General features: G+C 36.9%; 3 long non-coding RNA genes across 19 annotated transcripts; 2 read left to right on the top strand and 1 right to left on the bottom strand.

The window, feature by feature from the left end:
* Positions 1–554: 554 nt before the first annotated feature.
* On the top strand, positions 555–1,172 carry LOC113330606. Its single transcript, XR_003350354.1, has 3 exons — positions 555–655; positions 741–993; positions 1,090–1,172. It is a non-coding gene; the product is annotated as an uncharacterized LOC113330606 (long non-coding RNA).
* Positions 1,173–10,829: 9,657 nt separating this feature from the next.
* On the bottom strand, positions 10,830–14,300 carry LOC113330368. 3 transcript variants are annotated; one of them, XR_003350204.1, is made up of 4 exons: positions 14,075–14,300; positions 13,486–13,571; positions 11,348–12,445; positions 10,830–11,142 (listed from the first exon to the last, which is right to left on the bottom strand). It is a non-coding gene; the product is annotated as an uncharacterized LOC113330368 (long non-coding RNA). The 3 variants fall into 3 exon arrangements; XR_003350203.1 differs by lacking the exon at positions 10,830–11,142 and having other exon boundaries at positions 11,234–12,445; XR_003350205.1 differs by lacking the exon at positions 10,830–11,142 and having other exon boundaries at positions 11,234–12,445; positions 13,532–13,571.
* Positions 14,301–17,060: 2,760 nt separating this feature from the next.
* On the top strand, positions 17,061–19,957 carry LOC113330373. Of its 15 annotated transcripts, none has more exons than XR_003350213.1 (9): positions 17,061–17,135; positions 17,266–17,315; positions 17,491–17,551; positions 17,731–17,808; positions 17,982–17,994; positions 18,109–18,223; positions 18,631–18,687; positions 18,783–18,938; positions 19,347–19,708. It is a non-coding gene; the product is annotated as an uncharacterized LOC113330373 (long non-coding RNA). The 15 variants fall into 15 exon arrangements; XR_003350212.1 differs by having other exon boundaries at positions 17,063–17,190; XR_003350208.1 differs by lacking the exon at positions 17,061–17,135 and adding an exon at positions 19,715–19,957 and having other exon boundaries at positions 17,142–17,315; positions 19,347–19,632.
* Positions 19,958–27,583: the final 7,626 nt, after the last annotated feature.

The following is a 27,583-nucleotide window of genomic DNA, read 5'->3' as shown; positions in this document are numbered from 1 at the left end:
GGGAACTTGAATCGTATTGTGCCTTGACTATACGACATTGTGTTGACGTGATGCACACGAAAAAGAACGTCATGGAACACATTATATACACTACCTTTGATAAGGATAATAAGGCTATTGTTGCATGGAATAATCGTGACAAATGTAAGGAGAATAAACTACAATGTGGAGAGTGAAAAGAGAAGAAAACAAAGAAAGGAGTAGAGATGGTTCCGCTGTTTGTTTTGAGCAAAAAAAGAGAAAACCGATTTTTGTCAGATTCTTAAAGATCTGAAAGTTCCCACAAGATTATCGTCGAATATAAGTAACAATGTAAATATGGAGCAATTGAGCTTGAGAAGCTTGAAGTCACGTGACTACCACGTGATTATGGGGTACTTATTACCTATTCTGCTTCAACATGCCTTTCCGGGAGAGAAAGACTTGCATATTTTGCTTCAACAAGTCAGTTTGTATTTTAGAATTTTGTGCTCAAAGGTGGTTAGGATAGAGTATCTAAACCAGGCTAAGTGGATGATTGCAGAGGCCATGTGTGTGCTCGAAAAGTATTTCCTAGCTGGATTTTTTTATATAAGCGTGCACAACATGGTTCATTTGGCTGATGAGGCCTTAGTTTGTGGATCTGTTAGGTATCGATGGATTACCAATTCGAAAGGTGAATTGCTATTTTACCATTTGTCCTTTATTTTTATTTATTTTTGTTGTTTTTGTACTGAAATTTCACGTACATACTGAATCAGGGCAATGAAGGAGTGCAAAAACATCCCAAATAACATCAGATACATTGAAGGGTCAATTACGAAGTCGACTGAAATGGATGACTGTGTTAGATTTGCCATGGAGCACATGAAAAATGCGGATCAAGGAGGTCACAAAGCAAATTTGGAGCCCTTCTTAAAGGATGAACATGAATTCAACGATGTGGGTTTTGTGATTGATGAAAAGCCAGTTCAGGTGGGCCCTATTCAGTGGATGCAGATACGTCGGTGATAGGTATCATAAACACCTTGATATTTATCTATTGGTTATGCTTTCTTTGCTATTTTTCTTGTGAATTATGTATCTTATGTGTGAATTTGAGATTAATAGGTGCAAAGGAGTCATTTGGAGCGAACGAAGAAGAAAGCCTCCTTTTTGAGCAAGAAGTGCAATTTGGTCATTATGCAATCGACCCATAATAGGCCGAGTTAGGTCGAACTCATGTGTTTTCAGACCTATGTAGTCGATTTCGGCCATCTCGGCCGAAATTTCGGCGAAATTCTGGATTTCGGTCCAAGAAGACGAGATTTTGTTAATTTCTGCCGGACGAAATCTTTGCGAAAATTTCGGCCGGAAACGCGTTTTTCGGTTGGAATTTCGGCCGGAATATATATATATATATATATAAATTTTTTTTAAATTGAGTGGATTAATCTCAAGTACAAAAATTAAACAGATTAATTCACTCACTAGTATTATTGCTTGTTGTTGTGTTTGAATTTCTTGACCTAAAATTATCATTTGGTGTTGATGATGAGGAAGGTGAACAACCAGATTTACTAATACTATGTTTCTTTTAAGTGGGTCAATACTCCCTCAATCTTCTAGTCTGACTCAAACTAGGATTGGAATTAATTGAACCTGGCAACAAACACTTCTTATTATAAAAGTTGGAACCGAAATTACACCGAAATTTGAAAACGTAATCTCCCCGAGACAACGTTGTACCAGTGTCTCGCTCGGGACCGAGATAAACCGGAATCCGAAATTAACTACCTTGTTTCAGACCAATGTAGTCAATATCGTCCGTATCGGCCGATATATCGGGGATATTTCGGATATCGGCCCAAAACGATACGATAAGAAGGATATCGGGGATACGATATTCGACCGATGATATCGGCCGTATCGGTCGATACGAAATTTTCCTACATTTCCTGATATGAGACGGTATTAGTCGTTTTCTATAAAGTTTAATGGTAATTTTGGCGAAGAAAGTCTTCCGGGTGGTAGTAGAGGTGCATGTAGCTCTCGAAGCAAGTCTACTAAAGTTACTCTTTTGTTTTTTTGATAAAATTGATGTTATTTATTATATCTTATCCGAAAATGTGTGGAGAAATGTTTAATATAAAATTATAGTCTCTAAGGGCAACTGCAATGGTGCGATCAAAATCAAAGACCAAATACCAAAAAAAAGATCGAATTTTAGGTTTAGTCCGTGGCAACAAGCAACGGTACCCGACTAAAATTTGGTCGAGCGTAACTCAAATATCCGTCCCACATAACTTTCATCAGGCGAACACTATATGTTCGTCCCTCTTTTTTTTATAAAACATTTTTTCATGGGACGAACATTATATGTCCGCCCAATTCTTTTTAAAAAAATTTTGAAAACAACTTTTCAAGGGGCGGGCTCTAGTATGTCCGCCCCATTTTCTCTATTTTTTAAAAAAAAACAATTTTCAAAGAGCGGACATATAATGTCCGCCTCATTTTTTTTTCTTTTTTTAATTCAAAAACTTTCGTCAGGCGCATTTTATACTTACGTCCCACTCCCGACGAACTTTTAATCTCCGCTCGACCAAATTTGGTTTTGGTCTTGGTCCCAGACCAAATATAGTCTGAAATTTGGGTTTTGGTCCAGATTTTAGTCTTTAGTCCGTACCACTGTGTCTCGTTCCTCGACCAAAGAAATGGGTTTGATCGCCCACTGTGGATGCTCTAAATCTATGACCGATATTGCAACGATAATATCCCCGATATAAAATCGTACCAGTGTATCGGTCCCGGCCGAGATGAACCGATATCCGATATTAACTGCATTGTTTCAGACAACACATTTCATTCCTCTCTCCAGCTGCAGATGAATCTACAAACCTGTGAGATTGAAAGAAATCAGGAAGAATATTTAATGAGGAGAAGGAAGAGATGATGTTGTTACAGGAGGTGAGGAGTGATGGCGATTGAAGAATTCAGAGTTCGAACTGGGCAAAGTTTCAACTGATATCGAGGTTCAGACCGGGAAGTAATTGAGATGGGGAAATCAGTGAAGCTGTTGATGTATCTGCGTTGAATTGAGCAGGAATGAGTGGGTTGGCCTTAAATTCGTATTTTTGTATGGCATTCACAGAGATTGAAGTCAAGAAATCAGCCAAGAGGGTTGTCTGCTGGTGGTGTTGTTCCTGAAGAATTGAGGGCTCGATCTGAACAAGGAAGTTGGGTTGTGCCTGTAATCATGGCTGAACTGAAGGAAATAGAAGATGGTGGCTACTGCAATGGAGGTAGGGTTTGAGATGATGAATTGAAGAAGTACAAGGATGAGAATGGGTTTGTATTGCTGTTGAAGTCGAGATCAGATGGGGTTTCAAATCTGTGTTGCAAGCAGACATGAAAATGGAGGAATTATTGGTTAGGTTTGATTTGGGGTTTCTTACTAGAGGTCTGAATTGAAATGGAATTTGGGGTTTGTTCAACTGAGAATACAAGAAGGAAATGGAATATCAACTGAAGAGCATCAAGAAGAACAGTTGATTATGGTTGTGCTCAACTGACTCGGTTTTAAGGGTTTACTGAGATTGGAGGAGTGACAGTAGAGATGGCGATGAAACTCAGTTCGAATTCTTGAATGTTGTCTGCTGCTTGACTATGGAGTTGAGCTGTGGTTCTGGTTATTGTCTGTGACAGTGTGTGGCAGAGCGGAGTTGAGGCTGCTAACTGGTGATGCTGTAGTTGGTTGAAGCAGTGGTGATGTTGTCGATGCTTTGAGCTAAAGGAGGAGATGCCAATGGATATTGGTGTTGGTTGCAGTGCAGGTTGAGCTGATACGGAAGATAATGGAGATACAGGAAGAGAGGGTTTTGGTGATGATGCTGTTTCAGGTGAGCTGTAAGAAACAGGGAAGAGGATTGATGGATTAGCTCGTCGAACTCGAGTCTGTTGTTGATGGATTTAAAAGATGGGTGTTGTTAATTTCTTCAATCTGATTAAGGGTGGTTGAAATGGTGGAGTTGGTAGTCAATTGAAGATAGTACATCTGAGATGAGCCAGTATAACAAGAATTAAGGGTAAATGGCAACTGGTGGCAGAAGCTTGAATCTGAGATGTTGGTGAAGTTGCTGTGGTTGTACAGGGTCTGTGGAGTTATGTAAAGAGTCTGGCGGCAGTGGACGCCGTGGTGCTGTAAGCTGTTGCCAGTGATGCAGTAGTGGTATTGAGCTCATAAAGGAGATGGATGGGAGATTGCAGGAATGTATGGATTGACAAAGAGATTGCAGGTGGTAGCAGTGAGAGTTACAGGGTTTGTAGGATGCTGAGACAATGAAGCTGCTGCTATGTAGGGCTGAGTTGCAGCTGTCGCAGGGAGCTTAAGTTTGTTGTGACAGTGCGGTCGAGACGAGAAGATGAAATTGGTCCGTGTATGAATTGCAGGTGAAGGGTTGCAGCTGCAATAAGGCACTGGTGGTGTTGGTGGAACTGTTTAATCTGATTACAATGTGGCCATGGTGCAGAGAATAGATGGCTCAGGTGGTGATGCTGAAGGCTAAGCAGAAGTGGAAGATTCTGTTGCTGTCATGTTATTTAGCTGCTATTGAAGCAACAGGGGAGCTGATAAGATTGAAAGCATGGTGAACTTGCAAGAGAACTTAGAACTGAGAGAGATAATAGAAAATGAGCAGGAACTGAGTTGTGAAGGCTGGGCTGATGGTGATGCATTGAAGATGGCTTTGCAGGTAAATGAATAAGTTGTGGTGCAGGATAGGCTTGACTGAGAAGGAAGGATTAATGGTTGTTGCAGCTACCAGTAAGCAGTGAAGGCATTGGTAGTGATCAAGGAAGAAACTGTGCAGAAACGCAGCGAGAATGGCGAGCCGGTGGCAGTAGTTTCGGTTGCTGGACTTTGGAACTTGAAGTGTGGATTCTCACTCAATCATAAAGGTGGAATGAGTCGGATGCGGAAGTTTCGGTTGCTGGACTTCGGAACTTGAAGTGTGGATTCTCACTCAATCATAAAGGTGGAATGAGTCGGATGCGGAAGTTGGTCACTGGACATATGAGCTACCAATCGCGCTTTTAAGCACGTTTCCGCAAGAACAAGGAATTGGCTTAGATGATTTCTGTGAATGTATGGACTGCAGAGAAGGAGAGTTGAGTTGCTGGAAGTATATGATTCCCTTGTGACAGTTTCAGCAGCCGGAGACAAGTTCAGGTAGCCGGAGACAGTTCCACGGTGCCGGATTGCGAAGACAGTGACCGGAAACCGGCAATGAACGTCAGCAATCCGACGGCCCGATTTTGCACCCAGAATTTTCAGAGGAGATGTTTTAACTCATGGGATCGGTGGACCACTTGGAGATGGGTTTTGAGAAGACCTAAATTTGGAAAGAGTATCCTTTTGGAATGGGAGAAGCATATAAATAGAAAACTCTTTCTCTAAACCTACATATCTCCATTAGGGAGTCTTCTACTTGCTTTCTAGGGTTTCACATAATAGATTCTTTAAAACTTGATTTCCAAAAACACAAGTAGTTGATTAATTTTTATTGGTTAAAGATGTAGTTGGATTTTGAAAACAAGTTATGGGTTTTATGAATTAGTTTTCTTATCGTTTGATTTCTGCTGCTTATAACAATTGCATGATTGATGTATTGCAATATGATTGAATGTTTGTTTAATTAAGTCTAGAATTGATCGAACTCACATCCATATCTATAGCTAATTTAGGGTTCATCATCGAGCGATAACCTTGAATCCGAGTAGCATGATAAGGTTATGGTTTGTAGTGATACATCCTTGTAATCATACGTAGAAATTGACCTTTGGGAATTGAACTTGATTAGCGCAAGGCGCCGGATTATTTTTTAGGTAGTATTCATATTTGCATCGTTTTACATGGAAGTGTGATGATTTTAGGAAATTAATGGAGTAGTCTTGCAATAAGGTATTCTAAGGCTTTTGATGATAGCGAGATTAAATACGAATTCTAATCATACATTCAATATTTTCACATCCTTGTTTTGCGTGCTTTATTTTCTTGTTTGCTTTTCATTTATTTTAGCTACATAAAAAATCAGAAAATCCCCCCTTTGTTTTATATAGGAAAACAAAACAAATTGACAATCCAAGGCCTCTCTGTGGGAACGATTCTTTCTTGCCCTTGCTATATTTATATTTTGAATAGTGAGAAAGTAATTTATTTTTGACGCATACGACAGCGATCAGTCGGTGGGTAATTTTTCGGAATAATCCAGAAGGTCTCGATGTTTATTACATGTATTGGTTTGTCGTGTTTTGTTTGTATGTGGACAATGGGTTATTCTATTTAGATTTTAATACTACGTACGCTAAATGTAGGGATTATTGCGAGAATTGTGAAGCTATGGGGTTGCAATGGAGGAAGTCGAGATGCAAACCAAGTTCCTTAGTTGGCTGTATGAAAAGGTTTGTATTAGCGCTCATGTTTGTTAGGGTAGTCGATGTAGTATGCTGATGTGTTGATTTTATTTTCGCTTTCATAGCTTAGATCAGAAGACAAAATGGATACAGATTTGTGGCGTTACGTTAGAGGTCCAGTGTCTCAGAAAGAGTACAAAAGATACCGTATGAATGGATTTAGTTTTTGTTCCCAATCAAACCAGGAAAACGCTAAGACCTAGGACAATGGTGTCACTGTGGTTGCATCGACCACTTTTAGGAGCTCGAAAAGGAACAAAAGACCTGTTACTAACCTAATCCGGTGGTATGGGGTGATCAGACAAATCCTAGAGTTGAACTATGATACATTTAAAGAAACCGTCTTCTACTGTGATTGGGTGAAGGTAGAGAATGGAACAAAGATCTGTCAGGATTCAGATTTTCCTTTAGTAAATCTTTCAAGATTGAAAAGTCATACCAATATTTCCGATGAGCCCATGATTCTCGCTGAAGAGGCTACCCAAGTTTTCTACTCCAGAGACGTGAAACATCCAGATTGGTGGGTTGTTATTCATACGCCGAGAGGAATGACTGCAGATGTAGACAAAGCAGAGATACCAGGTCGCGACAGTTTTCAAAGATATTTTAGAAGAGGAACCACATCTACGTAAATTGCTGGAGCAAAAGTGTCTACCTAGATCAAAAAAATGAAAAATCTCCAATATATGTGCGATCAGTAAGTTTCCTTTATAATGCTGGTCTTGAATGTATGCAGATTCCAATTGCAAGATACTTTGCATTTGATCAGATTAATGCTGGTCTTGAATAACAATTTGTTGTTTTTTCACCCCCCCCCCCCATTTTTACACATATTTGCTTACAGATCCCTGTGTAAGTTACTTTATTGTTTCCGCCCCACTTTTTAGCTCCCTTAAGTTAGAAGATGTTGTTTCCACCCAATATCTCCTTTTATCGCTACCAAAAAAACACTCCCTTTCCCAACAAAAGCATCTTCTTTGGGAAAGTAGTTTATGTTTTCTACTCAGAGACAAAAAGCCAGCAGTTATTAATTGCTCTTCAATAGTTCAGAAGCTGAAGTAAGTGGGAAAACAACAGCAAAATCATCTTCAATTTTAGCTGCTTCGGAATCTTTGAATAAACCATACTCTTCAATCATCATCTACACAGGTATGGGTTTGTATTCTTTTAAGTGCTGTTTTTCTTCATCTTCCTCTGCATGATTGCATAATGATCCATTTTTCTTTGTTGCAAAGAGAATGCAGAGAAGTGTAATAGCACTTAATGTATTATTTTATTTTATTTTATTTTTGTTACTCTGTTTTGTGGTAGACTATCTAGTGGGAACAATTTGTTTGTGTTGGTGGTGTGTGATTGATTTAAGAATTAAGTGTAATCATGATATGGGTTTTGTTTGAATAACATTATTCTACTATGCAGATGTATTTGATTTAAGTTTTGTGGTGGTTGTTAACTTTTTTTCTTCTAGGGTTTGATCTGTTTTTTGAGTGAAAATGCAGATTGTTTATGTTGTTGTTTCTAGGATTTTGATCTGTTTTTGAATGAAAATGCAAATTGTTTTCTATCTTGAAATGTATTTGGTTATGTTTAACACCAAAGTAATTGTTTTGCAGCAATACTTTTTATACACTGTTGTATGGCGTCAAGGAGGAGCCACAGTCCTGATTCGTCACATGAGAGGGAGAGAGAAAAAAGAAAAGAATCCTAAGGTCTTATTCAGATGATGAACCAGAGACAGGCAGCTCTAAGGATCCTCTTGCTCAGTCTTATAAACTGATTGAGCTCATGACCCCTGAACAGTTGAAACAGCTCCAGAAGCGTGTGAACAACTTCTTCGCATGTCATGAAATAGGGATCAAAGTTAAAGAGGATGACGCGGCACGCCAGAGGAAGGCTGTTGAAGAAGCTGTTTTGAAAGAGGAGTATGAAAAGTTCAGAGACGAACAGTTTCGTCGTGCACAGGCATTACTTGCAGCAAGTATGCCGCGATATCCTCCACAAGTAGATTTGCTGGCCTCTGATGCTGAATCAGAGGCTGAACCAGATTGGGAACCTTTTCAGCATGTGCCTGAGCCATACTCACTAGATGAGGAGGTAGAGCAGCTCACACATGCTGATTTGGAGGGAAAAATATAAGCAGACAGTTGGAATGACTTTCTCATGGGGCCTTTTGATCTAGAAGAGGAGGAGTATGCTCAAGCACTAGTGGATGCTGAAGATAACGACGATGATGATGAAGACTATGAGGAAGATGAGACAAGTGAAGTCATCGACGAAGATGAAGATGAGGAAGAAGAGGATGAAAATGTGGAAGAAGAGGAAGATGAAGAAGATGAATCTGAGGAACATAATGGATATGACTTGTATGAGGAAGATTCTACAGATGATGATGAATGAGGAGATTGTTCTAACTGCTGATGGATGAACTAACTTCTTGCGGGTATGTTTTGGCATATATATACTTAGTGGTGATACCTAGGGGTATATTTTTTGGTTTACTTTTTGGTACATGGTTAACAGGACAAAACAATTGCTATGTGGATGATACTACGACGATATATTTTTTGTTCAGAGATTGTTATGTGGATGTGATCTCTGTTTTTTTGTTTTCCTGTAGCACACCCTTTGAAGATATTTTGTGTATGATGTGGAAAACAGATATATATTATAAAAAAGACTAGATCTTAACCCGTGCCGTTACGGCACGGGCCTTGGCGTTGGTTAATTTTGAAAATCGTACCAATTGAGTCCCAAAAACTTATCAACTCCTTCTGATGCCAATACTTTCTGTATTGCTCCCCAAATTGTATTGGGTTTTGTATTTTAAATATGATATTAGCCATTATATATGTTGATTCACATTCCCAAATTATATTGGGTTTTGTATTTTATATATGTTGATCCACATTGAGTTCATAGAACTCATACGAAATTTTCTTATTTTATTTTTCCCCGTGTTTTAGATTTAATTCTCTCTCAAATGCTATAAGAGAGAAATATTTTTTCCTCGACTCTGGATGGCGCAAATCTCACTTCTCTTGGGACCATATACTCTACAATCAACCTATTTAATGGTGTCAAGGGAAGACTACTATGAGCATTTCTGGTTTTCGTAAGTCTATATGCCCTATAATCGCTACCACCCGACAATAAGTAGCCTTGTCAGTTCCATAATTGTTACCCTGTTTGGCCGCTGTTTCGCCTATGTACTGCATATGAAGTATAGATTAATATGTTATTGCAGGCATACGTCAAAAATAGATTGAAGTCCCCCGTTTTCCATACGTCAGAAGATTGGTGAATTTTTCTAGGGACTATATTGTCCAGTAAAATAAAACAATGTACATATAAGTTATTTCACTCAACCGATTTTTTGTGTCAATTAATTTAAGAGAAACTTCCTCTCTTTTTTTCCTTCTAAAGGAAGAGATTCATATCTTCTAAAGGAAACACTCAGATTTAGTTTGAACATCCCTTTGCTCCACCCTGAAATTACAAACAATTGAACTAAGCACACGATGCATCACCATACCTGTTGTATCTTCCACTTCCGTTGAACACAACATAATAGATCAGTACCTGGACTCCCCCATACGCCCAACTATGATAAATTGACATTATATAAGCACCACCGCCATGTCTTCACTACTTAATCCAGCACTACTCAAGCAAAACGAATGAAAACATCGGGGTGTGTCACCTGCCTCAGATGATTTTTCTTCTTAGGAGTCGACAATTCCCACATAGTGGCGGACTTGTTTGCATTATTATCATAAGGTTCTGAGTTCCTTGGATGGGAACATACTGCCTACTGGCATATGGCTTTCATGTCCGAGGCTTATCTGAAATGAGCTGGGTCAACTTAATTTTATTTCCGTTTTATTCTATTAACAACATAAAAAAGTGGCCAAGTGATGCCACATTGCACAACCCTTCTAGCAACATTTTATGTTGATCTTTTCATATGATTCGTTCAAATTTTGGTTAAGCATATTTAAAAAAAAAATTCCTAAAAGATGCAGTTGCACTACAAAGAAATTATAAAAGAGGATCATTCGAAAATGTTGAAAAAAAAAAGAGCTTGAAAACTAAGCTAAATTTTCTTCAAAATTTCATCAAACTTCTACAATTGACCTACAAACTCGATGCAATTTCCTTACATTTCACTGTAGTTTCTTTAAACGACTACCAATTCTTATTGATTTTTAATATTTGTTAATTCTTCCAAATCTAACTCAAATTTCTTCACATTTTTTTCCAACATCTTCTATCTGCATTGTAAACTTACTGTAATTAATTCAAACTTCACTATAATTTCTTTAAGTAGCCAATGAATTAAAAGAAATTGAAAAATATCGCCAATTCCAATTTCACTAAGAACTCACTATTGGTGGGTTTGTTTGCAGAATTTGTAACTCAGATTTCCTAAAATTTCTTCAATTTCGGCCAATCTTCCGGTCGACCCCACCTCTTCAATTTCAATAATTTGAATGACCTTTGTGATATAATTTGTAACTTCAGAATTTTGGTTCTTTGGATAGGTGTTTTCAGTAAAAGCTTTCAAATTTTGTTGATTTAAGAAACTCCAAAGTTTGGCCTCGTTTTGGCGGAACGTATATGGTTTTGTACCATCACTTGGAATCGTTTTGGCATACCGTATATGGTTTTGTACCATCACTGTAGATGAATGGCCCGTCTAGGCTTGGCCTACATCTGTGTTAACAGAAGAAAAGCGTATCACCACAACCATCAAAATCAAAACGATACGACCAACAATAAGTAAATTCATGAAATAAAACCATCACTTAATATTTGCATTTTCATCAGTATATATAGTTTCTCCTTGTAAACCAATTTTACATCTATAATTGGCGTTTAAATGATCCAACCAAAAATAGTTTGCATCTTTAGCGCTCACCGTGAGATGCACAATCTGATGAGCAGATTAATATTACTCCTTTGGACAATCATTTACTCTTCTTCTTGGGTCCATACACGAAGATGGTTCCTTTATTTTCTTGGGAGTGCAGTTGGAACTTGAAAGTTGCCAAAATGTAGTAGGAATAAGAGAGGCTTCAAAGTAAGATAAACTTTTTCTTTAGTCGGTATATTAAAGATGCAAAATAAACTGAGCTTTTTTTATAATAACAATCAATCCTTAGGAAAAATCTTTAATTGATCAGTAAATGATCAGTAAAGAAATTCAAAGAAAACTCTAGACCTTGGCCACTGGAAGGAATTCAAAGAAAACTCTTTGATTGATGCAGTGACATTATTATGTCCCATAAATTCATGTTTGAGCTATAACCCTAACTGACTCTGAAAAGTGTTGTTGATACTGGAGTAACAACAGGAATGCCTACCACTGTACCAAACAACAAAGGTATTTGCGTTACAAAGTGTGCAACTTGCTGAGTAACTCGACCTTGAACTGCAAGAGTATATATAAAAACAATCGAGCACAAATGTACCTTTATAAAATGGCAGGAGGAGAAAACATACAGTGTTAGTGTATGATACTAAGTGGTACTGCTTCTTCAAAGGGTGAAAGAACTTAACGGGGCATTGGGGGTGGTGCATGAATGCATGCTGGAAACGTTAATGGCGGTGATTAATTTTGTATAGGTGGCAATGGTAGAGGCGCTGAACTGAGATGCTAAGCTTTGTATCATAAACATTGGTGGAGACGCTGAATTTTTTACCAGAAACATCGGTCAAGGCACTGGTGAATTTTGTATCAGTAATACCAAGGGTCGTGATGAATTTTTCATTAGGAAATTCTGAGGAGGTACTGAATTTTGTACTGGTGACGACGTTGTCGGGATGGGCGTGTGTGTGTTGGATCTTTGCATCGGCAACATAGGTGGAGGTGATGAAATTTGTGGAGGATTCAACGGTGTTGTAACAACTGGCCCTTCATCATTCTATGGGACAGGGGGGGGGTCCCCATTATAGAATCCTATGAACTTGCAACATAGCTTTGATAATTTTGGGCTAGCTGGGCCATTTGGTTCACCTGCAATGAATGAAAACAAACATACTTCAGTTACTAAAACGTTAAATTTGTGATTGAAAAGTTTATTATTAGCACGCACAACAGAAAAATTATGTCTAAACCCCATCGAAAGTCGAGTAATCATTGTGTAACCAGCTGAAGTTAAGAAAATAGATAAACTTGTTGGTGTAACTAATCAGTACTTAATTTTGATGGAAGCAATAATAGATTAACTCTAACAAAATAGACCAACCAAAAAATACAAACCATAACACCTTCAAACCCCAATAACTCAAATAAACCTTCAATTAACTTAAGAGAGCACTTATTGTAGGCATTATCGAATTAAGAGGTTGAGCCCTTGCTATAAGCATCACAAAAGAAGTCAAAAACGGATTACAGAAGACTAAAAATAAATCGTGTGATCGACTGCTCCATATATTTCAAACTTAAAATCTCACACATCTCTTAAGTATCTCTTATGAATTTTTGAGAGACTTCTGGTTTCTGGCGACGAACCTTGAATCTCTGTTAGCATTAAACAAAACATTGTATCTCACAATATTTGAAAATGATGGAAATGACTACGTTCATTAACTCAATACTTTGGTCCTTACTTCTAAGCCCAAAGATGATTACAAACCTCAAATAAAAAGTCATATACAAAACTACCTAGCTGCAATGTTCGTCTAATCATTTTAATGATTCATAACCTTCTAACACTCCAAGTAGTGAGCAAACAACGGCACACATCCTAAAAAAACAAAAACATTTCTAGGCCAAACATTCCTAACTCTTCCACAATATACTGAAGCTTCGGTGTCTCTAACAGCTGAGTTACTAACAATGTATCTTATATGCGACTATCTTATCATTCTCATTCTTCTTTAGTTCTCCAATTTCATAGAGTGATTTCAAACAACTAAAACCCAAACCCTAAAATTCAAATAAAATATTAGATACATTAATGACATAAAAATTATCATTTCCAGGTAAGACATGACCGAAGCATAGTGTAGAATTCAACATTCCATCCATGTTGATTTTCATAATTCACATACCCAGGAGCACGAAATAAATTGCTGTTGATTTTCATAATTCACATACCCAGGAGCACGAAATAGATTTCTATTAGTCCACGACGTCCCTGCAAAATCACCACACTCATAATATATTAGCATCACCGAAAGCAACCATGAGGCGATTCTAAATCAATTTTATTCTTACGCATACCCAACTTGTAAAACATAAACAAAGGTTTTGGAATTGATTGACTTTGGCGCTTCAGTCACTGGTGCCTGAAGCCACTTTATGCTATGTGTTCTTCTATTGATTTCGTTGTTTTACTATAATCCAACCCAGAGAAAACTAACAAAATTCACAACTCAAATTTAACTGAAAAATGAAGAAAATTTCGTAAGTAGACATTTTATGCTACTTATTCCTAGTTAATCATGTCCAAAATAAGACGCTTGACCTCTCAGGCATTTCTACAAACATTTCACGAATAACTTTAAATTAAATCAACGATTCATAAGATTCATCGTCGAATTGAACCATCTAAATAATAAAACCTAGATTGATATCCAATCAGAGAACCATGAAACGCTGGATTGAAGAAAAATTGCATATTAAATTTTTTATTCTTACCCGATATCTAAACTCTCCTTGCAGAAAAGTAGATAATTTTTCTGCAATCATTTTCTCAATCGGGATCTCAAATCATGCCTTCCATCGATTCTCACCAAATCACATTAAGCAACTTTTCTTCGGTTAGTTTTACATTGGACCATTTTAAACTAATCCTAAACCTTGTTCAACTTCGAGCAAGAGAGAGAAAAAAGTGAGAAAGAGGGGAATATGAAGAGAAGGGAATATGAAGAGAAAAATGAGTCGACAATTAAACCGTATAAGCCCAAATAATTAAACCATGTATAACACTATTAGTCGTAGATTTATCTAATGGGAGACTGAATCTGGACCACTCTTTACATAGGCAAAGTTATCCAAACTGTGTCATGTATTCTTGATATATGATTTTTTTCTAGCATGTTTGAAACTTTCATATCTTCCTAATCATGATAGAGTTGTATCCTCAAGCCACGAATTTATCATAATTATTTTTCACACTCTCTTTCCAAAATAAATAAATAAATAAATAAAATCGGTATAATGTTTTATAGTTTACAAAGATATCTTATGGTTCATTTGAACTGCACTTCTGAATTTCCTTTATTTTAGTAACCGTGTAAAAACAAAATATTAAACTATGTTAGTTATAAAAAAAATCACGTCATCTGAGTTCATTAGTTCTGGATAGTTGGGTTGGCCTTAAAATGTCAAGATCCTTGTTAACTTTTATCTTTAAGAATAGTCCAAAAGGATTAAAACCAAGTGTGGACTCAACAATAAGTATCACATTATATGTTCTTACGAATTTAATAGCTACAAATCTTTAGTACTTCAAAACTCCTACATATTCTACAATATTGACCCTCCAAACGTGTGGTTATTCGCTGCATAAAAATGATGAAACCATGGTGAGCTAGTCAGTCAAATGGTTAACCATTTAACCAGATAACATTAGACTCAGTTATCCAGCATTGAATGAAAATGATGTTAAAACATTTAGTAAGGAATATTTTTGAGTGAAATGCCTTACAGAATCTCCTGGATGCAATAATTCTTACAATCAAATTTTGTTAGCTCTTAACTTTTGTTGACTATAATATTATGACTCATCAATTGGAATTATTTTGGCGTTTGTTACCTGAAAATTTAAAATCATGTAAGCATGCCCAAGAAAGACTCTTAGTAAGGTAGGAAAACAGTCCTGATGACAAAATTATAGCGGTACACATGTATACTTTATCAATATCTTCTTTGCACTATCTTATAGTAGTAAACATGCGCGCAAAAGAGATCTATGTTTTATTTATAACAATACTGTTTTAAGACCAATATATTGTTGTCACTTATCTACAAATGACAAAAATTCTAAACATCAATGACAACAAAGTTGAGATAAAATATTTAGCAGTGTGATCAAAGTTTATGAATATAACGAATAAAGCATAACTCATTTAAGGATAACAATTAGTAATAGGATAGAGACTAAGATTAAGAACGTTAGCTTGTGATTTGTGCGGTTAAATGAAACCAAATAGAAAGAAAAATTATGAGCCATAGATTATAGCAGGGTGGTTGCTTGAACAAGCCATGTAACTTAGCATGTGAATATAAAACTGAACTATTAAAGCATATAAACTATATATAGTCGAATGAAGAAAGAGACGTTTCTAAAAAAACGGGAATATTGGAAGTTTTTTTTTTTTGCAACGACTTAAATTAACATCATATGATTAATACCAAGGATGAAACAGACAGTAGCACCGACAAATTAATTACTCGAAGATGATGATTCCCTTATCTGATTGGTAGGACAAAAGAATAAAGCATTTGAAAGAGCTATTGTGCTCTCTGCTGCTTTTCCAACGTTGAACGCCTTTAGGAACGCGAGAACATTTACAGAGCACAAATAAAATGGATGATTTGCAAAATTGAACTATTAAACCATCCAAATCATACCATATTCGACGAAATAACCATAATTTTCGTTTTTAGTCGATCTGTAATTGAGATTCAAAGTCATATAAAAATAAGAAAAGTAAATATAACATGACCTTAAAGCAAGCAAAAAAGTGATAACGATTTAAGACTATGCAACTAATTCGATTTGGAGAAACATAAAAAGATTAATCAAATGCCTATTATTATGGTTGAAGGATATGAGTACATTTTATTTTTCACCATCCACCGTTTTTCAACAATAGTTACTACCACCACTCTTGCCAGTGAAACAGCTTCCGCCACCAGTGTCCTTAATGCCATAACGTTTTTTCCATCTACACTACTCAGCAATCCACCACACCACTTATGTAATTGTTAGTAAATCTAAGCATTAGCTAATTGAAATATATTTATATAATTATTATTAATAGAGTAATTCATTTAGCAATCATGGAAACTATATAACCATGTTAATGTTTATAAATTTTGGTTACATGTACATCACATATGTTCAAGCCTTTTTTATTTTTCACAGTAGGCTTCAGTGGAAGACCATTTCTAGTTGATCTGGATTGATACGCTTAGAGAGAGACTTAAAAGATTGGGATTAGATGCATTTCTAATCCCAATCATAACCATCAATTGTGAGAAAAAGCCATTAATAGTTTTTATTGATAAAGTTTTAGTAGTAATATTATTTATTAATAAAATTATGTATTTATTAGATTGATTAAGGGGAAATTTAATAAATCATTCATCACGAGCAATTAACGAAATACCAATTAATAAAATATTAATAATAACATTTAAGTTGAACAAATCATGACCATAGATTTATCTTTTCTCTAAACAAATCCTGACCACTCTTTACATAGATAAAGTTATCCAAACTGTACTATGTATTCTAAAAAAAGAAGTGTTGTCTGTGTAGCATGTTAAATCCAATCATTGATTTCGTCATCCCACGGCTCGGATCAATCGGTTATGTTTTATATATAAAAACATATAGCCGTCCGTAGGATCGTATATAAAAACATGTAGCTGTCCGTGAGATGTTGAGTTTCCTGATTTTACTAGGATCCCGTTAATACATTGGTTTCCTAATGCTCTCCGCTTGGTTTGGTGCATAAAAAGAGCGTTGGTGAGCGGTTGGTTCTGAATTGGGAATCTCTCTCGGTTTCCTGCTTCTGCTTCTGGTTCTCTCAGAATTCTAGCCCTAGGAATTTTCTTCTTAATTTTGTCCTGATTGCGTTGCCTGATTGAATTTTTAGGTTGATGCTCGACTCTCTTGAAACTCTGGCACTCGAGATTGATCATGCAGGTGTGATTTAATTCGGTTTAATTCATGATTTAATTAATTGGGTTTAATTCTTTTCAGATTAATAATTGACTCAGGTAATTGTTTATCTTCATCGGCGGATCGTTATTTTACTTGAATTTGACTGGTTTTGGTTTTGGTTCTGGGGTGTGATTGGTTTGTGATTGTATTGTTGCAGTACCTTGATCAGGAACTTCATTATCAAAAGCTTAAGATGTGGAGTTTACGGTCTCAAATAGGTATACTAATTCTCAATTTTTGGATTTTATCATTCCAGTAAAATTTGATCTCTGTTCACCTTATTCATAAACTTGATTATCTCTATACTGTGTAGCCTTAAAAAGATTTCTCTATATTGGTATACTATCTCTTTCAAAGGTAAATCTAATTTGTGTTTTGCGTATATGAATTGTTACAGAAGATTGATTATGATTTTCTGTAACTTGGTTTCAAAGGTTTATGAAGATTTGGAGTTTCTGCTGCCACAGAGAAGAAGGTAAACCCTAAAGCAGATCTATCTAACTATTCATTAGTTACTCATTGTGTAACTAACGTTGGACCGAGTTTATGATTATGGTTGTGTGGACCAAGTTTATACGATTCTTCAATATTTGGATTGTTGGTTTGATTTTTATCAGGGGTTCTTACTTTCTTAGTTGGTATTTACAGGTTTTCTTAGATGGTATGAATTGAAGTCTTTCCTCCTGACCCAGAATTCTTCTCATGCTGAAAACGCCTCGATTTTTGCTTTGTATAGGGTTTGATAATTGATTTCTACTTTACTTATTCGTCGCAGGAATTGATGAGAGGTTCTGTCTTCATTACCAACTGTATTTTCTTTGTTGTGTTGTTGTTGATCATCCAGCAATATTGTTCATCAGAATTGTCGCCATAGATCGAAGTTACGCTGGGTAAGCTTTTTAACTTCTTAATTCGAGTTTTTCATTCGGTTTGTATATCCAATTTATTAAAGGTAGCATATGTTCTGGATTTCAGAACAGTATTTTGATGGTACCCGTTGTGTTAAAAATCCATGGTTTTAGCATATGTTCTGGATTCATTGTTTGCTTTTTGGGATTATGTAAACGTAAGAGATTTAAAAAACAAGATGAAGAGATTTATTGTTCATCTTATCTAGCAGGTTATTTCAGCAAAGAGATCGCTGAAACCCTTATTTATAAAATTCAAGCTTTAGTCTCAATTCCAACATGTTCTGTAGTGGTTTGTGTCTCAAATTTGTATTCGTTTTTGATTATTTATTTTCTGGGATTGATTAGGGTTTTTGGTTAATTCACTGGCATTGTACTTCCTCTTGAAGGTATTGGCTATGAAGTGGTACAACCTGCTTCAGGTGGATGCATGCTTGGTGCCCATGGTGAGTAAAACCTTTTGGAATTGTGTATTTTTGGTTTGCATTGTTTTTAACAAGAGCTTATCTGACCAATTTATTTAATCTGATAATTTATACAGCTCATCAGTCGATTGCATTTATATATGTACCTCAAGAGGAAAGAATAGGTATTGAAAAGATATGTTCACCCTTAGTTGCTATTGTTGACACCAGTGCCAAAGAAGAACCGACCACTATTCCATCCTTTTCCCAAATCAAGGCCTCCTGGAATTTAAGTAAGTCCTACTTCTGTTTGGCTTGACTTTAGCGGAGGAAATAGTTTCTCGGGTTCTTTTTCCCAGTGCTGACAACGATGGCATGGAGTTATATACTCCAAATAAAGAAAATTCTGTCGAAATTAAAGAAAAAATGGTACCCATGCATCATATGTTCTTAAAGTTATATGTCCTTATATATAGAATTTAAGTTCTCCAGCATTTCATCTTTCTAGGTTGTTACATGGCCTCAACAAATTTAGCCACATCATTTTGTGGGAATTTCCCATATACCTGTGGCAGATAATCCATGATATGATGGTAGTTGTCTTAGAATTAGACTACATAAATGTCAGTTGCTCTGGAATAAAAAAAAGTACGAGAAAACACTACAATCATGTTTTTTTCTTTCTTTTCTTTTAATTGCAGGGTGGTGCTAATATTTTAGCTATCATTTGTATGCAAGAATTCATTGACGATCAAGTGCCAGGTGAGTTAAGGAAATTTCATTTAGGTATGGGACTTTTCTGGATCATAGTAGATTTTAATTAAATTTTTGGTTTTAAAAATGTTCGGTGTTGGTCATGGTTGGGGAGCTTTGGTAGCATTTTTTGTTGAAATCCGGAAGAGTTAAAGCTGTATAGTAAAAATGAGTTTTGCTTTTCCAAATACAGTAGTGAACAAGACCAGTTGAGAGTGTAGGAGCTGCTTTTCGGTAATGATTACGAAATTCGCAGATTTCATGTTTATTCTTCTTTTTCTATTTCTGATTTTATTCGTGAAATGCTGATAAAAAGGTTACAATTGGCGTCAAGAGAGAGAAGTGAAAATGGTTTGCTTATGAAAGTACATACGATTCTATCTCAATGGATAAATAAGTTTTTACTTATCCAATAAGCTTATTTTTCATAAGCATTTTGTTCGACTTCTGGGATTTTGAAGTTACGGCTGGGGAATTGGGGTCGATAGAGATAAGTGAAGATGCTTTGCTTATGCAAGTATATGCCATTTTATCACAAATAAATAAAGATGTGCATAAAAGAATTACCATCAATATGGACCGTTATTCTAAAAAAACGGTCAATCAACGGCAACAGCCAACGTGTACAATAAGCACCCAAAGGAAATTTCCCCTTAATCTTCCATTTGCACGAACTTTAACCTAGCGGTTAATCCTAAATACGGACGTAAATCTCGGCTAGTTTTATCCGACTAACGAAACACTAGGGCATGCTTAAGTGGCCATGATCGGGGATGTAGGCCTTACAGGCTGATTAAAAAGATTGCGGGCAGATATGAACCAACCGACTAAACAATAAAGGAAAGTCGAGATAATAAACCAGCAAATTTGACTCGACCGACAAAATACCGAAAGAATAAACTAGCGAGTTTCAAAAAAACAAATTAAGGAATCACAGCCGAGGATGTAGGCCCGGCTTATTTGACTCGACTAATAAAACACGAGGTTGCAGGATCCGGCCAATCCTAATTTTATCGTGGGTAAGTATACAAATATAGTTATATTTCCTATTCTAACTTAATTTCGTAATTTAAAACCGTTAATCCGAAAGAATTAAGGAACCACAGCCGAGGATGTAGGCCCGGCTTATTTGACTCACTAATGAAACACGAGGTTGCAGGATCCGGCCAATCCTAATTTTATCGTGGGCAAGTTTCCAAATATAGTTATATTTCCTATTCTAACTTAATTTCGTAATTTAAAACCGTTAATCCGAAAGAATTTAGGTCTGACAAACAATACACTGAGAATTGCTTAAGTGGTCACAGTAGGGGCTGTATGTCACGGCTAATTTGACCCGACTAACTAAATATTGTGAATTGTTTAAGCGGTTACGGCTCCGACTAATTTGACCACACTAACAAAATTATAGGAACTGCTTAAGTGGCCACAACCGGAGGGAGTAAGCCACGGCTAATTTGACCCGACTAACAAAACACTAAGAACTACTTAAGTGGCCACGTCCGGGGCATAAACCCCGGCTAATTTGACCCGACTAACAAAACACTGGAAATAAACCCCGGCTAATTTGACCCGACTAACAAAACACTGGGAACTACTTAAGTGGCCACGGCTAGTTTGACCCGACTAACAAAACACTAGAAACTACTTAAATGGCCACGGCCGGGACTATCGGCCCCGATTAATTTGGTCCGACCAACAATACAGTGGGACTGCATGGACCGACTGATCTATAGCCCCAACTTTGGTTCAAGTAAATTTATAAAATTTTGTTATCTGTATACTAATCGTTTTAAGCAAAAAATAAACCAAGTAACAAAAAGCGATAAGAGAGGTTGAGCCTCGGCGGTCGGGGTGATACCTAGTTTATTATTATATACATGTGTGTGATTGTGATTGTTAAAAATGGAATGGACTGTTACGGCATGGGTATTTTATGATTTTTTAAAATAAAGGAAAATTTTATGCGCCTGTTCTGCCAGGGTATTTTCGTAAATTTGAAATCAAGGAAAATTTATGCTCTTGTTCCGGCAGGGGTATTTTCATAATTTTGAAATCAAGGAAAAAATTATGCGCCTGTTCCACCAGGGGTATTTTCATAAATTTGAAATCAAGCAAAATTTTATGCTCCTGTTCCGCCAGGGGTATTTCGTAATTTTGAAATCACCGAAAAATTTGATGCACCTGTTCCGCCAGGGGTATTTTCGTAATTTTTGAAAGCACCGAAAATTTGATTCACCTGTTCCATTAAGGGTATTTTCGTAAATTTGAAATCAAGGAAATTTTTATGCTCATGTTCCGTCAGGGGTATTTTTGTAATTTTGGTGTCAATAACAGCCTGAGTTCAATAATAGGTTGCAATTTCATCCAATCTGATATATTTGACACCTCAAACCTCACCTGGACGAGAACATCGGGTCTGTATATGGTAATCTTGCAACCTGAATTTGGTAATAGGTTGCAGATTCATCCAATCTGATATATTTGACACCTCAAATCCCACCTGGACGAGAACATCGGGTCTGTATATATCTTGCAAACTGAGTTCAGTAATAGGTTGCAGTTTCATCCAAACTGATATATTTCACACCTCAAACCTCATTTGGACGAGAACATCGGGTCTGCATATGGTAATCTTGCAACCTGAGTTCAATAATAGGTTGTAGTTTCATCCAATCTGATATATTTCACACCTCAAACCTCACCTGGACGAGAACATCGGGTCTGTATATGGTAATCATGCAACCTAAGTTCAATAATAGGTTACAGTTTCATCCAATCTGATATTTTTGAAACCTCAAACCTCACCTGAACGAGAACATCGGGCCTGTATATGGTAATCTTGCAACCTGAGTTCGATAATAGGTTGCAGTTTCATCCAATCTGATATATTTGTCACCTCAAATTTCACTTGGACGAGAACATCGGGTCTGTATATGGTAATCCTGCAACCTGAGTTCAGTAATAGGTTGCATTTTCATCCAATCTGATATATTTCACACCTCAAATCTCACCTGGACAAGAACATCGGGTCTGTATATGGTAATCTTGCAACCTGAGTTCAATAATAGGTTGCAGTTTCATCCAATCTGATATATTTGACACCTCAAATATCACCTAGACGTGAACATCGATCTGTATATGGTAATTTTGCAACTTGTGTTCAATAATAGGTTGCAGTTTCATCCAATCTGATATATTTGACACCTCAAACCTCACCTAGACGAGAACATCGAGTCTGTATATGGTAATCTTGCAACCTGAGTTCAATAATAGGTTGCAGTTTCATCCAATCTGATATATTTGACACCTCAAATCCCACTTGGACGAGAACATCTGGTCGGTATATGGTAATCTTGCAACCCGAGTTCAATAACAGGTTGCAGTTTCATCCAATCTGATATATTTGACACCTCAAATCTCACCTAGACGAGAACATTGGGTTTGTATATGGTAATCTTGCAACTTGAGTTCAATAATAGGTTGCAGTTTCATCCAATATGATATATTTGACACCTCAAATCCCACTTGGACGAGAACATCGGGTCTGTATATGATAATCTTGCAACCTGAGTTCGGTAACAGGTTGCAGTTTCATCCAATCTAATATATTTCACATCTCAAACCTCGCCTGGACGAGAACATCGGGTCTGTATATGGTAATCTGGCAACCTGAGTTCAGTAATAGGTTGCAGTTTCATCCAATTTGATATATTTCACACCTCAAACCTCACCTGGACGAGAACTTCGGGTCTGTATATGGTAATCTTGCAACCTGAGTTCAATAATAGGTTGCACTTTCATCCAATCTGATATATATTAAACACCTCAAATCCCACTTGGACGAGAACATCGGGTTGCAGTTTCATCCAATAATAGGTTGCAACCTGATTTCAATAATAAGTTGCAGTTTCATCCAATCTGATACATTTGACACCTCAAACCTCACCTGGACGAGAACTTCGGGTCTGTATATGGTAATCTTGCAACCTGAGTTCAATAATAGGTTGCAGTTTCATCCAATCTGGTATATTTAACACCTCAAATCCCACTTGGACGAGAACATCGGGTTTGTATATTGTAATCTTGCAACCTGAGTTCAGTAATAGGTTGCAGTTTCATCTAATCTGATATATTTGACACCTCCAACCTCACCTGGACGAGAACATCGGGTCTGTGTATGGTAATCTTGCAACCTGAGTTCAATAATAGGTTGTAGTTTCATCCAATCTGATAGGTTTGCCACCTCAAACCTCACCTGGACGAGAACATCGGGTTTGTGTATGGTAATCTTGCAACCTGAGTTCAGTAATAGGTTGCAGTTTCATCCAATCAATATATTTCATACCTCAAACCTCACCTGGATGAGAACATCGGGTCTGTATATGGTAATCTTGCAACCTGATTTCAATAATAGGTTGCAGTTTCATCCAATCTGATATATTTGATACCTCAAACCTCACCTGGACGAGATCTTCGGGTCTGTATATGGTAATCTTGCAACATGAGTTCAATAATAGATTGCAGTCTCATCCAATCTGGTATATTTAACACCTCAAATCCCACTTGGACGAAAACATCGGGTTTGTATATGGTAATCTTGCAACCTGAGTTCAGTAATAGGTTGCAGTTTCATCCAATCTGATATATTTGTCACCTCAAACCTCACCTGTACGAGAACATCGGGTCTGTGTATGGTAATCTTACAACCTGAATTCAATAATAGGTTGCAGTTTCATCCAATCTGATATATTTGACACTTAAAACCTCACCTGGACGAGAACATCGGGTCTGTATATGGTAATCTTGCAACCTGAGTTCAATAATAGGTTGTAGTTTCATCCAATCTGATATATTTGACACCTCAAACCTCACCTGGACGAGAACATCGGGTCTGTATATGGTAATCTTGCAACCTGAGTTCAATAATAGGTTGCAGTTTCATCCAATCTGATATATTTGACACCTCAAACCTCCCCTGGACGAGAACATCGGGTCTGTATATGGTAATCTGGCAACTTGAGTTCAATAATAGGTTGCAGTTTCATCCAATCTGACATATTTGACACATCAAACCTCACCTGGACGAGAGCATCGGGTCTTTAATCTTTATATGGTAATCTTGCAAACTTAGTATGCCTTGTTTTGTTTCTGATTATGTGTTTGACCGCAGTTTGACCAACTTGACCACAAATTTGATCAACTTGACCACAAATTTGACCAACTTGACCGAAAATTTGACCAACTTGCCAAAAATTTGTTCAACTTGACCACAATTTTGAACAACTTTACCTCGATCCGGACGCCTTTGACCTAGATATTTTGAGAGAAAAGCAAATCTCTCCTCTATTATTGTACTTTTCTCTCTTGTCCGAAAAAGTAAGGTTTCAATTTTGGGTCTCAAATTTCGTTCCCTCTCAAATCCCCACTCTGATACATCTTTTATATTTCAATCCCCTCTCAAATTTGAGAAACCTTTTCTAATTCCCTCTCAAATTTGAGAAACCCTTTCTTATTCCCTCTCAAATTTCATTTCCCTCCTTCTCAAATTTTCAGAATGATTTCAAATCTAATCCTTCTCTATAAACAGAGGGAGATGAAGATCTTAATTTCTTTCCCTTCATTCTCACCATCCTCCTTCGCGATTCTCACTTATACCCCTTTCTTCTTCCATACTTATTACCTCGCATACATCTCTGTACCTCGTTCATTCTCCAGAGGTAATCTATGTAGCTTTTACTTTGGAATGTATGTTTCAAATTAGGGTTTCTTTTTGTTGGTTGGTATCTCCTTCATATATTTACTTGTATGTTGTTATTTACTGCTTTGAAATTCTTGGTATTTGATTGTTATCTCTTTCCATAGATTACAACCAAACTCAGGGTTTCTACATGGTTATGAAGTTTTTCTTCATAGGTTTTTCTTATTACTTTAAAATTATACCTTTGTTGGTTGTAATCTCCTTCCATAGATTTCAACCAGAATTTGGGGTTTTGTATTTTCGTTCACTGCTAGGTTTGCTCTCATTTTAGTTCAAACACCTAATATGTTGTTTGTTGTTTGGTTTGTTTGGTATGAAGATGTTGTCAAGTCAAGATTCTCACTCTTCATCATGTTGTGTCTACCAATGAAACTGGTTCTGCATCTAATGTTCGTAGTACTCCATCTCATGGTGGTTATGAAAATGGTTCTTTATCTCATGAAGCTTCTCTATCTCATGATGAAACTCAATCTGATTCTGACTTGGAGGAGACACAACTTCCACCCAGATTCTTGGTGGAAATAGATGAATGTGGAAGACTATTTGGCGAAATGCATCAAGGTTTGCAACTCGTGTAGGGGAACTCATTCGAGTTCACTATCCAATTGACTACAAAGACTGGAGGATCATTCTTGTACCCTTCAAGGACCAAGTATGGAACACACTCCTGGTAACTTATTATCTCTTATAAATTTCATTCTATGGTTTGCTCCACTTATACATATCAGTGTTTATAGACCAACTACCTAGTTATTGTTTATGGCTGACAAAAATACTTCGTCGTTTCAGGGAAAATGTTTCGCATATGATGAGTCTCTTGTCAGGCCATTTGTCCAAAAAATATTTCCCCGGAAGTTTCGTTCATTCAAATGGGAGTTACGCCTTAACATTTTGAAAAAGCTTGAGACTAGGGAAGAGATGGATGCATCATTCCCTTATGGTGTTAATGATGATGTTTGGAAATGATTTGTGCATAATGAGTACCAGCCTGGCATGCAGGAAAAGTATGCTAGATATGTTGAGAACCATCGAAAGAGAAGGATTCGACATTATTTAGGTAGACTCTCCCATGCCAACAAATCATACATAGTTGTAAGTACTTTCTAACCTAGTGATCTTAACATTAAATTCTCAAACTATTTTATTTGGACAACCCTTACTGACCATATTGATTGTACATGCCAAAAAAGAAGGTAGGGTTATCGAGTGCCATGGTGAGAGCTGGATGCTGGCTCATGTAAGGAAAATGGAGTTGTACATCCACGTGCAGTTGAAGCATATGTGAGTATTGGACCATCATATGTTGTTCAGATTTCAAATAAATTTAATTGTTTACAGTTTGGTTCTTTTGGATTTCAGGAAAAATTGAAGGCTGCCGTAGAAAAGAGAAAGGCTGAATCTGAAGCTGGTTTTGAGGCTGTTGTAGATATTACCAATGATCCAGCTACTGAGGTTTTGGTGATGAATCTAATCGAATTTATCGACCGTTACCAAGAAGCAAGCAATACAAGGAAAATTTGGTTCTTCAATAGTCGCGAGTGCAAAAGCCAATTCATTTACTCCATCTGGTAATGAAGGCAGGATGGACAGGATCCAAGAGGAGTTAAGTGTTCTCTCAAAGGTGAGCTTCAATATGTAATTCATTTACGTCCTTAATTTTTATAGTTAGAGATTATAATTTTTCAATCAACTATTGAATTGAATGGGTTGGTTTTGGTTATAGGATGTTTTCAGTTTCATGGCAAGCCAACAGAACAATGCCAATTGTCAAAGCAGAGCACAAGATCCTGATATCCATTCTCCCGTCATTCAACCTGGCGCTGCTGCTAATACTATACATGTTGAAGCAGAGCCTCAAGTTCGTCTTGTTAACAGAAAAAGGCAGTCGGTCGCAACAGGTTATGTGGTTACCGGCTCGAGTGGAGAAATCTGTCACGGGTTGATTGTTAATCATGATGAGAGTAAGGTATGCATTGAGGGTGTTCTTGATGTGCACTATCATGTACCCGATGCTCCTCAAGGCCCGGTAAAATGCTTCACATTAGCTGATTATGTTATGGGTGGATTTTTAATCTGGCCTGCAAACCGGTTGGTCTTGCAAACGGTAGATTAAGCAGTTTGGAACTTATCTTTTGGTTCAACTTTCCTTACTTTTTATACATATGTTGTTGCTTATATTTTGTTGTGTTCTTTTGATTTAGTCACTCTTTAGTTAGAGTGTAACTCTGAAAGCTTCTTAGTCTTGCCTGCAAACTAGTTGGTCCTGCAAGATCTAGACTAAGCAGTTTGAAACATAGTTTTTTGTGCAGCTTTCCATACACTAATATATACAAACTTCTACTTATATTTTGTGGAGTCTTTTGTCACTCTCTAGCTAGAGTGTACCTCAGAAAAGTTCCTTTCAATTTTCTGTCACTTTAAACA

Source organism: Papaver somniferum, unplaced genomic scaffold (assembly GCF_003573695.1).
Source record: "Papaver somniferum cultivar HN1 unplaced genomic scaffold, ASM357369v1 unplaced-scaffold_118, whole genome shotgun sequence".
Lineage (NCBI taxonomy): Eukaryota > Viridiplantae > Streptophyta > Magnoliopsida > Ranunculales > Papaveraceae > Papaver > Papaver somniferum.
The sequence above is the reverse complement of the archived record's forward strand: the minus strand, read 5'-3'. Positions and strand labels throughout refer to the sequence as shown.